This window comes from Lichenostomus cassidix, chromosome 3 (genome assembly GCF_008360975.1).
Source record: "Lichenostomus cassidix isolate B80296 chromosome 3, HeHo_3.0, whole genome shotgun sequence".
Lineage (NCBI taxonomy): Eukaryota > Metazoa > Chordata > Aves > Passeriformes > Meliphagidae > Lichenostomus > Lichenostomus cassidix.
Genome location: NC_139483.1, coordinates 60,832,412 through 60,848,074, shown reverse-complemented (window position 1 = coordinate 60,848,074; position 15,663 = coordinate 60,832,412). Strand labels below are relative to the sequence as shown.

Below are 15,663 nucleotides of genomic sequence, written 5' to 3'. Positions count from 1 at the left end.
CCTCTCCACTATGCTGGCTCTTGCTGACTTCAACCTAAATGCCTCATTATACTGTAGGCAGATCATGTTTTCTGTCCCTCCTTCTTGGCCTAAAAATTGGAAATGTCTGAGACACATAAGAGTCATTAAATACTGGTTAAAAATTATGTACGGATTTCTTCTGGATAGATCATTGCAATTCTTTATCTCACAGCTTAGCTTAAGATATAAAATAAATTTAAAAAAAAAAAGAAAAGAAAGAAAAGAAAAGAAAAGAAAAGAAAAGAAAAGAAAAGAAAAGAAAAGAAAAGAAAAGAAAAGAAAAAGAAAAAAAAGAAAAGAAACTAAAAAAGGAAAAATCCCAATTAGTAAACACCAGTTCGAGTTTGTTGGTTTTTTCCCACTTACTCCAGACTGTTATTAACTATCTTCAGAGTAATTGGTTAGTGCTGAGGTTATAACTCTTTTGTGTTGGCATGTATGTTGGCTTGTAAAAGCACTTCTGGCAAAAAAAATAGCTTTAGATCATAGCAGGACCTTCATTTACAAGAGGTGAAGCAGTGGAGCTCCTTCTTGTTCCCACTGCTCCCAGGGTACAATTACATGGAGTGAAATGATTTCAAATAGATGGATGTTTGTGTTTCTTCTGCTTATTTATATCAATAGAAGCCCAATGAGCAGAATTTGCTCTTATTGCATGCTATAAAGTCAAGCCATTTCATTTTTTCTCTATTCTAACCTTGATTTTTTTTTTTAAAAAAGAGCCACTGCAGCTTTTCAGTACATCTTGGGATTCATACCAAAGCACTTTAAAAACAAGTATCAGAACTGCATGTAACTTTGATAAAATATACATGAATCCTAGAGAGAGCTCTGCAACAGGAAGCTAAAGGGTTTTTATTTGATTGAGAGCACTGCTAGGGCTGGCAGGGGTTCCTTTGTGTGTTCTCCTGCGTGGAAAATAGCTCCAACCCTGTAATCTATTGGCAATACAGTGTCACTGTGAACCATCAAGGGCAGATTTAATGCTGAAATCAAACCACCACACTTCGGAGGTTGTTTCGACTGTGCTCATTTCAGTTGTCTTTGTGTTTCTGCAGAGGTGAGGAAGGTATAAAAAGTACAAAGGGTTTGGGACAGTTGTGTGGAGCAGGGGTATGTCACAAATAGACTTGTCTGTTTAGGGAAGTACCCAGTCATATGTACTTTCTCCTGCTTTCCCGTTAAGTGCATTCACTATCCACAGGGCTGGAGGAGAGTTATTCCTTGTCCCCCAAAATGAAATCCCATTTAGTACTGTTCTGCCCTCTCTTCTAAGGGCTTGGATCTTTTTTTCACTCTTCTGTAATGCTTTAATGCATGATATAATTAAAAAGCAAGGAAGGGACTTGGGACTTGGCTCACCAATGAAGTGCAGAAGTCAGAGCACGTTTGAGAGATTTCTCCCATGGTCCATAAAGCAGCATTCCTGGCAGCAAAGTGCCACAGCCAATATGGTATTGTTTTCTTCTCTCTGCAGCAGGAGCTCCCTGTTGTTCAGAAGCCACAGATTGTGATGATTCTTTGAACATTTTCTTGCCATCACCTTGACTATTTTGTCATGAATTTTGTCATTTCGATTTCATTATTAGTTTGTTCATACAGCCCTGCCATGTCTCCTCATCCTGTCAAAGGGTGTCTCACCCATCTACAAGCACCTTTCTGAGGTACCACGGTGAATCCCCACCCAGGGCAATGAAGCCAGCACAAGCTCATGTGCTGCAGCTTCCCCTCTGGTGAGGTTCGGAAGCTTGGCTGGCAAAAAAAGAAAAAAGGGAACTTCTGCAGCTGAGTTGTGCCAACAGTGTAATGATGCTCAAGTTGGTTTTGGCCACTCAAGGTATCACAAAATAAAAGCAGCTTTAGTTTCTACTGAGAGGCCTCATGATGAAGCAAATAAGAATGATTCTAGTTGTCTTTCTGCTCAGACATCCACTCTGCCATACACCAAGTGTTTGCTGTGACAGTCAGGACCTGCAGTCTGTACAAAGAGCCCATGCTCAGGTTTAATTTAAAATTCTTTCATTTTCTTAGCTACATTTTCTCATCTTTTCCTTCCTTTTTGGCAACACATCCATCTACCATGCTCTTCTGGGAAGCGTATCCCTTATGGATGTGGTGTTATTTCATATTTGTACTCCAGAGGAAGATGCCTAAAATTGACTTTCTCTATATATTCATGGATGGGGTCATCTCATGCAGACTAAGTGAATGCCAAGGAGAAAAGCTTTCAGGAAAAGTGGAATATGTCCCAAATTCATTGCTAGAGCTTCCTCCATAGAGTCTTTGATCTGAGATAGTTGTGTTTCTCTTTCCGTAGTCTCTTCTTCCACTTTTCCAGTTCCTCACTCCTGCCTCTTGCTATGGAGCAAACTCTGGGACATAGAGGGATGAAGGTGCCTCTCCTACTTGCAGTGTTCTCGCTCCTCAAAAGCTGTTGAGCATGTAGCATAGGAGAAAAAAGCTTTACTGTGCTACCCCAACCCCTGCCTAGCATCCACACCTGATAGGGAATGAGGCTGGGCTTGTGCTTCCATGAAATTTGGCAGCTGGTGCTCCCGCTGTGTGCTATGTGTCAGCTGGGAAAGATCCTCTGGTGAAAACAGTCACCAGAAAGCAACAATACACTGCCCTGCTTTCCCAGTACCGAAGGTGCCTGTGAAGAACAACAGAAGGACATTGTCACCTTCTTACCCACCTCCATATTCGCAGACATCACAGGAGAAATCTAGATTTCTGACTTTCAGGAGCATTCACGCCTGTAAAAATGGGATGCCTTACAGACAAATAGAGAGAACCATAAGGATAAATGTAATGGGTCATTCCAAAGTGCCATTTAGCCACAAGTCCTTTCTGATGAGACAGAACCAGCAGCAAAAGCCTTTTGCTTCCCACGATGGACACAGTGAAAACCCAAACACTCCATTCCATTTCTTCTGCTTCATTAATGGACCATGGGAACAACAGCAGTCCAAAGGAGGAGCAAAAGAGGCAGAAACACTGAACCTGGCAGGATTGAGTAGCAAGGCATAGGACTAGACAAAAAGCCATGCAACATCCAAGAGCCAAACATGGTCACATTCCAGATTTGAACCAGAGGAAGATATTGACACTGCTCTGGAGTATAGAAGGTGTCTCATCTTCTGTTGGCACAGAGCCTCAATGGCTGAAACACAGTTGAGTTGTTCTTAAGCTGCTTCAGCTGAATTAGCTTTGCTCTCAGAGTAATTGCAACAAGCTGAAAGAATTACTATTTCTCCATTCTTTATGCAGATTTTATTAAGAGAACAAATGAGCTAGGGTAGAATTAAGCAAACATTTCAATAAGATTAACCTGCTCTAGCCTCACAAAAGGATTAGAAATGGAACAATACAGTGATCAAATCATGGTCATAACTAGGACTGAATCAGCAAGTCTGGAGGTTTTAATTACTCACACAGCAAATAAATCCAGCCACAGGCCCCCTAAATCAAAGCACAAGTCTGTGCTACCTTTCATGAGAACAATCTGCTTTGGGTTAATTCTGCACCAAGGATTAAAGAGGAAGTTGCTTTCCCTCCTGGTACAGTCCCAGAAGTGCTCTAACACAGGATGCACCAGAGTCAAGCTGTGGAACCCATGACTAAGGGGCAGACAAGAACAGCTCTTCCATGGCTACTCCTCTCACTGGAGGTTTGCCACTGCCAAAGGTTCCTTCTGCATCATTTTCCCTGTGGCTGCATAGAAAGGAGGAACTCTGAAGGTTGGAGTGCCTCAGGTCTTCGTCTGGGAAAGACAAGGGAGAATGGGTGCCCAGCAGCACTGTTGCCAACTCCATACTGTCCTCTTCACTACTGCCACTAGAATGCCAGTGCCATTGCCATTCTTACCTCATTAGCATTATTAGCTTCAACAATAAAAAATAAAACATGAAAATGCCAGCAACGGCCATTACTTGGAGGCATTCAATGGCTGTGAACTTATTGGAGCTCCTCGTTTGTCTTCCAAAATCATAAGGCCTGCATTTTTCAAAAGCTGAACATTATTTTTAATACCACTGAAATGTTCTTTTAATGTAAAATGTTCTTTTAATTTCCTCACTAACAATTTGGCTCCCTGCTATAAGCTGCTACTGCCTTACTACAAGAAAATTCACTGTGTTTTTGAAAACTTTATTCACTGTATAGACATTTTGTGGAAAACACTGGAATGTAAGCAATCAAGCAGCATCCTCCCAGAGCTTTTTGTCTCTAAGCAATTAAGATAAGCCTGTGCTACAGAAATGGAAATTCTGCACTCACCTTGCAGTTTCTGTTGAGGATAAGAAGACTGCATTGTCATTAGAGGGACAGCTTTGACTGGGAATGAACTCCAGCCAAGAGAAAATCTCCCAGTTTAGTCTGTGTCCCACAGTAAAACCTTAACCTAGAAGGCTCCCTTGCAGACCCAGAGAGGGTTCAGAAACAGCATTTACCTACTATAACACAATGGCAAGGCAATCAGATAACAGATATGGCCCTTCTGACTGTTCCCTGTGTACCATAAGGCACAGCCTTTGCACCATCTAATGCTAGCAGGGATCCAACTTGCACATACACTTTCTTCTTTTCTCCTGGCATTGCTTCCAGTTAACCTGAAAAGCAAAAGAAATTCCAACTGTGTCAAGCAGATTTTTGCTGCATATTCCCTGGAACCCAGCTATTGGGGATGTCTGGCACAGAAGTACAGCTCTTTATAACCCTTTAAAATTCTTTCACTCCTCCCCCTCCAATAAAAATTTGAGTTCAAGATCCCATTTGAATTACTGAAAATGTTCATGAAGACAGTGATACACTAGATAGGAAATATATTCTGGTGAGCAACACAGTATTATGTGCAGTTATGGCCCAATAAACTTGGTGCCAAACAATAATCTGCTCTGGGACCCTCAGCCTGACCTGGGAAGTACAAAGGTGATGACAAAGATTTTCTTTTAAAAGACAATATTACATTCATTCTATGTAAGACGTGAAATTTTGGCGTGCATATGGGATAGATAGAAAAACATTTTCTTTTTATCTCTGTTACAGGCAGCCTTCCACCTTTGGGCAGGTTATTTAACCTCTCCATACTTGTGTTTTCCATAATTAAAATGGGAAATAATGACAGGGACAAACTCACAGGCGTGTTGCTTCATAACTTTGAGCTTCTGGGATGAAAGGCACTATTGAAGTGCAGAATATGCTCAGGTATCACTTTATTTCTGTGCCAAATGTTTTTCACAATCTGCTTAGCGAGACATTACAGAGAAATTATACCTCAGCTTCCATTCCCGTTTTAAAAAAATCTCTAAAACAAAGAAAAAGAGAAACTAGTAGCAAACATTAAACTATTAATTCTGCTTCTTTGTTTCCCATCCCAAGTTTGTGGTTCCCAGAAACTTCTGACAGTAATTTGCTGTTCATGGACTTCCTTAGCCACAAGAGGTCTTGATGTGTTTAGCTTCCCACAGCGGTCTTTTCTTCCTGAAAGCATTCAACTATGTTTGAACCAAGAAAGGTTTCATAAAACAGCCTCCTGAGAAAAGGATATCCGATACCTCAGCTATACGCTTTGTTAGTTTTGCACCAACCATTTTGTGTAGTGTGTCCTGAGTCTTCCTCTGGAAAACACCAGTGATTCCATCTTCCCCTTTTCCCGTGCTGTCGCAGGTGGCATCTGTGTCACACTCCTACAGCCACATGTAAGTAAGGCTGCACTGAAACTAACAATTGAGATTTCCACCACAGTCAGTGGAGGCAGGGATGTAACTCCAAAGAGCAATCTGCCCTGTCTGTGGTAGAAACCTCTCTCACAACAGGATGAATCACTGGTCTAACTTCTTTGGTTACTGCTAGGGACAGCCTAGGCAGCCTGCAGAGCCAGCACAGCATCAAATAATAATAGGAACAAATAAAAGCCAGTCTTTAAAACAGTTGTTCTCCAAACTGTTGAACAGGTCATTGTGAATGGGAATACAATGAATAAGTTACAAATTTGACACTTTGGCTTGTTTTTGCTCAGCTGCACTCTTCAATTTACAGCCTGCAGCTCAATTAGAAGCCTTTTCTATTTACTTGTTTCATTTAGTGTGGTGACTGCTACATGAAATAAGTAAACCAGAGGGAGGAAAATGAGACTCCTTTGGCTGTCAGGATGCTGATAGAAGTGTGGAGGGAGAGAAGCCTTTGAAATCCCATGGCCCTACTTCATGTTTGTCATCCTAAGGAGAGCTGCCTTGGAGAGACACGGTGCCACCAGGAACGTTTAGGAAATTCCCTGAGATGCCTGTACAACATCAATCTTTTGCACATATCAATAGCAGGTTCCTGTGTTATTATTTCCAGTCATGTCCTGTCTTGGAGGGAGCTCCTCACAGAGCAGAAGGCTGGTGTTGAGCAGCTCATTCTCCTCGGCACACAGCACAGGCAATCCTCATCCCTTAAGGTGTGCTTGCTGCTTCCAAGGCACAGGCTGAAAATGTCTGAGCTGCAGAGAGTGAGGCTGAAGCACAGGGGAAAATTTATGGCAGGAAGATATGACAAGTGAAACCAGCTGCATTTGAGATGCAAATGGACCTGAGCAGTCCAAGGTGTCACAGGGTTTGGCAGACATTACACAGACTGCTCTGTGATCATTTGGCACAGCACTGCAGAGAGAAACAAACTTAAAAGCTCTGAGGAGGTGCAGTTTGTTTAAATAATAGCAAGTAATTAGTCTGAAGACAAAATCAGTGATGGCATTTTATAATTACAATTAATTTAAAGGTTAATTTCCTTTGGTGCTAAAATCTTATTTAAAACATTTACCAGGAAGGGAAATTAGGATGTTACTATCTAGATGCATAGAATGCTTCTGGGAATCCATGCCTATTATCACTAGAAAATTAGGTTAGACTCAAAGTGGGAATTTCAATTCATTTTAGTGTATAATAGATGGTGGTCAGGGCCTTGAGTCAGAAGGGTTGCTTAGGGTAGACTGTATGATTTGCATTTTCTTTGTTTGTTGGATTAATTGCAAATGTTTCCAACAAAAGGGCTGGGTTTATACATGAACAAGCTTGACATGAAAAGAAAATTGGTTATGGATTGCTGCCTTCGTAACTAATGAAGTTGATGTTCAAGGAATCCCTAGGAGACAGAGTTGTGGTATGAGACAAATATATAAATAAAATCACACAAGGGAAAATGGTGGCATTGCTAGCTTCATCTATGATAATTTCTTTTCTCCCTTGCTTGTCTTCCCTGCCACTCCCCTTGCATCCATCATCACCTCCTGTGGGGATTGTCAACCCCAGGTTTAAAAATGTCTAAATAACATAATGTAAAGCTTGAAGGAAGTAACATTTCCATTCCAGCAGCTCATCACAATGCAATACTGCTTAATAAAATCAATGCATTGTAACAGCCAGGGAAATATACTTACCTTACACAATTTTTTTTAGCTATACACGGCACAATTTTTATCTTTTCAAGAATGACATTGCAAAAGTGTTGGAAAAGATGTGCACATGTCAAAAGGGAATGAACCAGTAACATCTGCGGTTTTTTTAAGAAAGATACATTTCATACCAAAAACCATTGTGAAAATATTATTTGTCATTAATTATTTCATATCATTGTTTCAGGAGAGGAACACAAAGGCATTCATACCATGAAACAATGCCCCATCAAGCCAATAGCAAAAATGAGGTAGTAACTAGTGATGTTTCTCACAACAAAAGCAACAGATCATTTGAAGAGATGCTTAGGTTGTCACTGTAGCTGAATAGGGCGTGGTCTTCCTGGACATGAAAATGTATTGACATTGAAAAATAGACAAAGCTCATAATCAAAATCAGAGGAAAAAATGACAAAATCTGAAACTCTCCACAAGCTGAAAATTGCATGAAAGATACTATCAGGCATGATTTGTTCTGGTGCTGGTGAAAGATTCCATTTCATCGTTTCCTGCTGGCTTTGAAAGGAGTCCCTCCAATGGGGAGCGTGTCCTCCGTCACCCCTGAGGGAAAGGAGAGGCAGCCTGGATCCCACAGAGGAACAGCCTGCTGGTGTCCATGTGGGCCTGCTGACCCCCTTCCCTACCCTGGTGTCCCACCCTTCTGGGGCAGCTGGCTGCCTTCTTACAGTTTTAGCCAAAATTACTGGGTGGAGCTCGGCAGGTCCTGACCATCCAAGCTCACTTCAGGCTGACGGATAGCTGAGTCTTTGAGAGGAATGGTGATGAGCTGCTGTGGGTGGACCAGACTGATTAATTATTTCCAGTGGCCCTGAGAAGGACACCTGCCCACAGCCTTAGTGACCTGCCTGCTGAGACAGTCAGTGTGAGCTCCTCGCAGTTTCCTACATGCCATGAACATGGCTTTGTACTAAATTATTTTTATCAGCATGACTCCTGCTAAAGTTTTCCTTATTACTTTTCCTTTCAAATATCTAGATAGGTCTTCATTAGCATTGGATTGTTAACTTTCATAGATTTGGGCCTTAATTCTCCACTTTGTTGCACCTACTAATGACTCTTTTTCTAATTTATTAGTGTGGCAGTCACACTTGGAGGCCACTACCCCAGGCATTTTCTTTTTGCTCCTTTTTTTCTTTTTCTTCTCTTTATTGCTTGCCCCTAGCAGTGATCTGGCTAAGAACAATTTTTCCTAACAATTCATTTGATAACTTCTACAATAATTCAGTCTACCACACATTTAATTCTTAGAATGATTTGTCAGTCCAAAACTATATTGCAGGGCTATATTTTCTTGCTCAGCACTTAGGGATGAAAATTTGAAAGCAGATGGCTATTATCCAGCAATGCTAAGGTCTGTGCAGTTTAGAAAAATAATGTATTATTCAGACTATTACTGTTCTCTTAGCTTGTTATCGTTCTCTTGTTCTCTTAGCTGAGTGGAGGTCTTTTACAGATTCTTTCTTTACTCAGCATCAGACAAGCCCCACTGCAGGCTTGGAGACAAGCCTTGCAAAGCCTTGCAGAGGTCAGGCAGCAGCCCTGTTTCCAGGTGTACCAAATGGCAGGTGCCTTGCTGTATTTGACGGGTATAAAAGGCAGTGCTGACCATTTCAGTCCAGTATTTCTCATTGCTGCAGCTATGCTCCAGCCATTTCCTCCTGGCCTCTGGCTCTTATTCCTGCCTGCCTTATCCCTGGTCCCAGTTTCTGCCTCTTCAGCTACTGAAGACTTGGTCATGTGTCCCAGCCCTTGCTTGGTTTTTCCCGGCTACTTTCATCCTGGCTCCATTCTGCTCAGCCAGGACCTTGCTTCCCATCCTTGTTCCCATCTCAACATGGTTCCCACTGCTAGCCACCCCTGCCTTGCAGAGGCCTTGCCCCAGAGCATGGTCTTCCTCATGTCATTCCCCAAGGGTCTGCTATCGACCAGACTCCTTCTCCACCTGGGAATCTGAGACAAATTTTGACTTGTCTAATTTCTGGACCCACAGCACCATTCATCTTGGTATTTTCTGCTAGGTACAAGCAGGAACTGGATTCACCTGGAATGCATATCTGCATGCCTGTTTGGTCCTAATTATAGGGAGCAATAGGCAGAAATCCCTGCCTGTGTTTCTGTGAGGCCAGAAACACCAGGTTGTGTTTATTAGACTTCACAAACCTGAGTACCCTTCCACTCCTATATCTTGTCTCAGAAGGGCTGATCAAAGACTCAGCCAGGGGATCAACAGAAACAGAGACAGAAAAAGATGCTGCCTTATAACAACAAGAAACACCATAAGAGAAGTGAAGGACAAGGCCCTGTGAAGCAGAAAATTACGGAATAATTTTGATTATTATACAAGTAAACAGCATGAAAACAGTGGCAGTGGGTCATAATCTGAGCTGAGAAACTCCATCAAAATTTGTGTAAGGGCTTCCCTTTGCAGCTCCAGTGGCCATTGTAGAGCTCAGAAATGCCATGAGGTTACAGTTTGAAAATCTGAGGTTTTATATTCACCTTGCAAATGGGTGAGCTGAGAACACTCACAGGCCCTTCATTACTGGCTGTTTGGCAGAAATGCTGCTCATTGCACCACAAGAACTGGACCTTGTGTCCAAGTCCTTATGCCATTTCTGAATCCTCCTGTGACAGCAGGAAGGGCACAGCCTCATGTGCTGGCAGATGTCTCCTTCCCCATGCTTCCCTGGTGTTTGGCTCTGTTGTGGTTTGAGAGCCTAAATCACTGTGTACACAGCACAAAGACCAATAATGTTTGATTATCACTGTAAACAAACTTTATGGAGATCACATTCAAGCAAACCTCCTCCTGTGTGCTATATAGTGGAACAGCTACCAGGCCATGCTCGCAGCATAAAACGGCAGCAGCAGTGAATTGTTTGGAAATGTCTTCACCAAATAGAGAGCTGGGTAGCAGGATACTGGCAAAGCTGCAAGAGCAAAGGTGTCCCCATATGTTCTTTTATATTTCTGCCCCGTATGTCATTTCCAAAGTCTTTAAAACCCAGCTTAATTTTACTCCCCTCCATTTTTTTTTTCTCAGTTTGGCCACTTTTTAGCTACCGCTATTTGTGCACAGCTCTCTCTTGCCTCACATACTCACTTCTGCACCAGCAGGGCTTTCAGGGCTGTTATTAGCTGTAGTTTGCTTGCCATCTCTCCTTCCTCCCAGCTACACCTGCAGTGAAGTGCCTTGCTGTGGTAGTGAAGCTTAATTGCAGTATTTCTAAAGCCTGAATCCAGGGGTCCAAGTCTTTGGCCTCTGAAGAGAGTGAATTTAAGACCTCACAGATCACATGTAGCATATGAACAGCATGTGCCATCTCTCTGCTATACCATGCAGGAAGTGTGTCCAGTCATTACATGCACATGCAAGGACCATCCATGTGCACATGCATATATGCTTCTCTTGCCATTAGCTCCTTTTTTAAAAGATATCATCTGTGTCACGGGTAATTCTAATTTTTTTATAATATTTTAGTTCCTTAGATTCATTAATATACTTCAGCGCTTCCATAATGCCAAGCACTGTATAAATGTGAACACCAGCCCTGTTTCTTGGAGCTTGCAATCTGTATATTAGACAACAGGCAGCTGATGGATACAGGCAGAAGTGAGCACAAAGAAATTGTGAGCAAATATTATTAATTGAAATAGACAGGAATGTAAGGGCATGGGCAACCTAATTATTGTCAACAGAGCAAAGAAGAGTTTCAGAGAAAAGAACGAGAGAATTGTTTGTAAAGACATTCTCAGAAGAAGAGACAAATGTTTGGAAATTTGACAAGTATGGAGGTCAAGCTGGTGGCATGGGGGCAGAATTGAGCTTTTAGACCTGGAAGGAGGAGAGATTGTTGTTGAGTCTCTACAAAAGGCTTTAGATGTAAAAAAATTTCATTTATACTTGATGTAATATAGAAGGTTAAATCAGTAGAAGGATGCAGAGAAGAGTAACCTAGACAAAAAGGTAAATCCTGCAGCTTAACTCCACATTTGGTGAGTTCAAAAATAAAAAAGGAACAATTGCCATGTTTGACACTGGGAGCCCTGGGTAAATGTTACAGCTGTGTCAACAGGTAGAAGAGTCTTCTTCTTCACAATGCAAAAATAATCGCCAGAAATTAAATCCTGCACAGCCTACACCAAAGTTGACATCAAATTTATATCCTCAAGTGATAGACAGACTTGAGGACACAAGTTAATTCTGAGAGAGAGCAGAGAAGGTTAGGGAGGAGCAGCTAAGGGTTCTGGTTTTATCCATGCAGAACTGGAACTGATGTTTAATTATCCATGGGTAAATAGCACAGGGAGAAGCTGAGATTTAAATTTGTATAGGAGGAGTAGAGTGAGCACAAGCCAGGTAATCTGTGACACCTCAGAGAGATGACAAGAGCAGAATTTGTGTTTGTGAGCTCAATTACCCAGACCAGGAGGGGGAGAAAAATAAAATGCAGAGGTTACTTCTCACTGGACTCCAAGAGCATGATGGAGAGACAACCACAATCAGAGGAGATGAATGATGACAGGAGGAAGGTGAGCACCAGCAGAAGAGACAAAGGAGCCCAGCAAGGCAAAAGTTTCAGGACAAAGGAGCAGCAAATGCAAGATGGCTGGACATCCACAGAGAGGACTGTATGGGCCTAAATTTGAATAGGAAGAGGTGATCTGACTGAGGTTCCAGCTGCCTGCAAACGACAGAACACAAGATGGGAAAAAATCTTCTGAAGAAGTTACTTCTTCTGAAAAGTAGATCCAGAAACTGCTTGAACTCATCAAGGGGGGTTGGAGGGAGAAGACTGGGACAAGGAGGGGTAAGGATGGAGACAAATTTTTTATAAAAAGAATTTACATGTACTTTTATAGGGAAGGAAATGCAAAAAAAAAAAAGAAAACCAAGCAAACAAACAAAAAGAAGCATCAAGAGTCTGTCACTGGGATAAGCAGAAGTTTTATGGGACAAAATTCTTATGATTGTATTAAGAGAGAAGGGGAAATGAATAGCAAAAGGAGTAAAAAAAAGGCTGTCAAGCTGACAAAATGAGTGCTACTTTATCAGTTTGTTTGCCCAAAAAATGAGACAGTTGATGTGCAGAGCAATGACTGAAGATGGGAGCAGAGAAGCAGATGAGAAGATGATGGGGGTCTCTGGGATAGAACTAATAGAGCTGGGGGAGACAAATTACTTCATATGGGAAATTAAATGAAGAAAAACAGAGGAATTGGTAGAGAAGTCACCCTTTTAAAGAAAGAGCCATGGGCAGCAAACGGATCTGATGGTGAAGACAGGGTTGAGTGCTGGCAGTAGATTCACCACAGTGAGAGGCAGGTCCTCATGAACCAAGGTTAGGAATGAGATAATCAGCAAAACAAATAGTAATAGCAAAGGAACAGAGAAGAGGGTTTGAAAGCAGTGAGGATGTCATGTGTACTGCAAGTCCCAGGTTGGCCACGTTGGGTATTTTCCAACCTTTCCCTTTCCTTTTGTTTGCAGGTAAAGCCATTCATCTCCCTCCCCATTCCTAAACTGAATATCTTTTCATATCTAATCTGCATTGATTTTTGCATGCCTACTAAAATGCAAGGAAATTCGTAGTGTCAGTCCCATTTCTATAAACATATGTCCTATGTAAATTTTTGGGTTGGATCCTAAGCTAATGTAAATTAGCATTTTTTCTTTGAAGTCACTGGAGTTGTCAACATATGTATTAGAGGACCTGAAACTTTGTGCTTCTGTATTTATACCTTACAGAGGAAAATTTATATGAGTGGGATAGTGTCTAGTCTTGTGGTTTCTTTTAAGAATCTCTCTTTTTGCTTTCTGAAGTAAGATTTTGCTTTTATTCCATACTCAATCCTTTCTCTTTTTCCATCTGTTGATTTGAACAGCTTTAATTTTTCTCACTGTGAACTTTCTAAAAAGAAATTTCTTCCATATCAAATCCATGCTAATGGGGTCTTTTTTGTGAATCACATTTTAATGGTCCTTCTATATACCACAGACTTCCAGAAATGAAAAATGAGAAACCCATTTATGCCTCTCATCCTTTCCTGATATACCCCAGAAACAGTGGGGACTCTGACTATGAGCAGAGGCTGAAACTTCCCATCCCTGTGGGTGCTTATTGAAAGAAAATATGTCCCTATTTTGAGCCATATGTCCTGTCTGTGTTACACTTCTAACAGCCATATGTCTAACACGCATCTTAACACAAGCCAAAGAAAATAATCTGAATTTTTAATAACACATTGTACAGATAAGTCGTACTGCAACTACCCTACTCAAGTCCAGCTAGGAAAATAAAAATTTCAGCACACTATATTTCAAAGGTGTGTTTGCATTGCCAGGTTTTCAGGGGGCTACAGGGGTGTCTTCTGTGAAGAGCTACAAGGAGCTTTGCCTCTGTCTGGTAGAGGCAATGCCAGACAGCTCCAAGATGGACCCACTGCTGCCAAAGGCTGAACCCATCGGTGACTGTGGTAGTGCCTCTGGGATAACAGATTTAAGGAAAAAAGGTTACTGTGCAACTGCAGCTATGAGAGAGGAATGACAACAACTGAGAGAAGTAACTCTGCAGACACCAAGGTCAGTGAAGGAGGACGAAGTGCTTCATGCACCAGAGCAGAAGTGTCCCCGCAGTCCCTGGAGGACCCTGCACCAGAGCAGTGCCCAAAGAAGACTCTTTCCCTGTGGGAAGCCTGTGCTGGAGCAGGCTCCTGGCAGGATCTGTGGACCTGTGGAGAGAGGACCCATGCTGGAGCAGGTTTGCTGGCAGGACTTGTGACCCCACAGGAGACCCTCACTGGAGCAGGCTGTTCCTGAAGGATGTCACCCCAGGGAAGGGACCCACTGGAGCAGTTCAGGAAGAATTGTAGCCCGTGGGAAGGACTGACATTGGAAAAGTTGGTGGAGGACTGTCTCCCAAGGTGGAACCCTATGCTGGAGCAGAAGAAGCATGTGAGGAGTCCTCCCCCTGAGGAGGAAGGAACAGCAGAGAGATGTGTGATTAACGCACCACAGCCCCGTTCCTCATTCCCTTATGTCACTGGGGTGGACGATGCAGAGAATCAGGAGTTAAGTAAAGCCTGGGAAGAAGTTTTAATATTTTTTGCTCTATTTCTCATTATACTGCCCTTCTTTTGTAATAATTCAAGGCTATTTTGCCTGTGATGGTAATTGCTGAGTGATCTCTCACTGTCCCTATCTTGATCCATGAACCTTTTGCTATATTTTCTCTCTCCTGTTCAACTGAGGAGGGGAGAAACAGAATGGCTTTGGTGGACAGCTGATGTTCATCCAGGGTCAACCCACCACAAAAGGAATGGGATACTGTTTGTATATTCATGTGTGCTTTCACTAAAGTGAAAGATGACATGACTCGCTTGTCATAACAGTGACATGTAAGATGAATATAAAATAGGATAGCCCAAAAAGTATTTGATGTTGGAGGCTAAGGATGGAAGCCTCTGTACAGTTTCAGCTAATGAGCCTTTTTTAATTCATCTGATGTTATGGCTGCCAGGAATGTATCAGTTGTATAACACTTTTAGTGACCTTTCAGGCACAGCCAGGATAAAATGCCTGCAGAAAGGGCAGCCTGCTGCATGCTTTAAGAAACTCGCTTGGAGTCCACAGTGAGCTTTTAGCACAGTCTGGACACCACAGGGTTTGCAGTGCTGAGAAATAGCCACCATGAAGAAACCTTGCTACAAAGAAATTGATGGAATCTTTTTGTATTGGAGTTCACTTTCTATTACCTCTCTTTACCTACCTTGCAGAGCTTGTTGATGCCTGTAAGAAGCCATTGAATGCCTACAGTCAGGTCATGGTAGTCCTCTCTGCCCTGCCATCATCCAGTTACACATATGGGAACTTCGATATTGAGCCAAACACAGAAATGTCTCTATGACCTTGCTTTGTTTGTCACTTGACAATCTGGCTTGTTAACACTCTGTGCTTGCTCTGTGCAACAGGGCAAAGCCACAATGCATGAAGGAATATTCAGCACACATCTTTCCCTCATACCCACACAAACTCATTTTGCTCAAAGAAATCTTTTTCTTAATCCATTGGTTTAGCTTTCTGAAAACAACCCTGAAGACCTTTTGCCCCACATCTGAAAAGCAGCATGTCTGTGCCTGCAGCCTACTAATAATGGTTTACAGGTTGCTTGAAGGGTCTAGGAAAG

At 42.1% G+C, this 15,663-nt stretch overlaps 1 protein-coding gene across 2 annotated transcripts in view; it reads left to right on the top strand.

The window, feature by feature from the left end:
* NKAIN2 (sodium/potassium transporting ATPase interacting 2) overlaps positions 1-15,663 on the top strand; it is a 526,214-nt gene that overhangs the window by 499,433 nt on the left and 11,118 nt on the right. The window lies entirely within an intron of this gene.